Below are 1,328 nucleotides of genomic sequence, written 5' to 3'. Positions count from 1 at the left end.
AACTGCCCGAGCCTTTATAAGATTACTCATTTATTATATGACTGAGAAAATCACGAAAGCGCGCGCATTAACAGACCAATTTCGATATATTAAAATTCAGCCTAACACAGTAGACCTCAGCACGAGGCTTTGGGGGAATAAACCCCACAAACTCTGTAGTTGTTCCCCAGAGCCTCACGCTGAGGTCTCTTATTTTAGTCTGAATTTTAATATATCGAAATTGGTCTATTTGCACTGCAGTACAATTTAAAAATTAACGGTACATTGGCCTGCTCTCAGCCAATCACAGTGAAGCAATGTTCTCAGTCATACAAATTCCTCAGTTATAGCTCTGGCAATTTTTAATCAATTCTTGGCTCGGTTTGCATTTCTCAAGTAAAACCATATCAGTGTACGTTCGGATTCCAGATCTACAATTAAAGTTCACAAAGAAAATACCTCCACCGTCAGGTGCTTGGTAGCGTGGCCGAGTGGTCTAAGGCGCTGGTTTTAGGCACCAGTCTCTTCGGAGGCGTGGGTTCGAATCCCACCGCTGCCACTTTGTTATTTTACCTTATATATGTGATTCGTTATGTCGTTTGATGAAGAAACAGACACCATATCCACTAGCGAATTTCATTTGTTAATTTTCATTAAATTTTTCCGGTACGATTCAGCTTACAAAAATTGGCAAGCAGATTTAAAAAGAATAAAACAAGCTCGGTGACCCTTTGCTCTTGAGCTTTCGTACCCACTAATGCTCTGGATCGATATTTATATTTCCCTGTTTTGTGCGTCGTGGTAGTTGCATTATGTCTAAATCATGATATGGGTTTATATGTGATTCTTATTGACAAGTTTGTTTCCCAGATAAATCAGTTCAATTTTCTAAGTACTCTCACCTAAGGATCAGAAGATGGCCACCCCTAGATGAGATGTATGGTATGTTAAATATATAAATCAGGATGCGATGCATTAGCTCGCGACCGTCTAAAAACATGACGTAAAACTTGCGAAAAAGGTCGTGGGCATAAGCTCTCAATACTTGCCTTGAAATCAAGTTTGATTTCAGTAATTAAAGAATTCCCTTAAACATCCTTTCATATTCTTCAACACCCACAAATGTTATCATACTCTTTTAAGGTTACACCTCTTAGTTTAACTTTGTTTTACATGCAATTTCTTTACGAAAACGTAACAAGAGAAAACATTTGAGATAAACACCACAACGATATAAACAGCTTCTACGCTTTGCTGGTGAAGTATATTCCCAAACTACTTAAAAAAGAAATTGAAAAACTAAATATTACATGATAATAGGAGCCTTAAAAATAAATTAGTTATTTAGG

At 37.2% G+C, this 1,328-nt stretch overlaps 1 non-coding gene across 1 annotated transcript; it reads left to right on the top strand.

Annotated features, from left to right (window-relative positions):
* The first annotated feature begins 456 nt into the window (after positions 1–456).
* On the top strand, positions 457–538 carry Trnal-uag (transfer RNA leucine (anticodon UAG)). The gene has a single exon. It is a non-coding gene; the product is annotated as a tRNA-Leu (tRNA).
* Positions 539–1,328: the final 790 nt, after the last annotated feature.

The sequence above is a fragment of the Orbicella franksi genome, chromosome 3, assembly GCF_964199315.1.
Source record: "Orbicella franksi chromosome 3, jaOrbFran1.1, whole genome shotgun sequence".
NCBI lineage: Eukaryota > Metazoa > Cnidaria > Anthozoa > Scleractinia > Merulinidae > Orbicella > Orbicella franksi.
The sequence above is the reverse complement of the archived record's forward strand: the minus strand, read 5'-3'. Positions and strand labels throughout refer to the sequence as shown.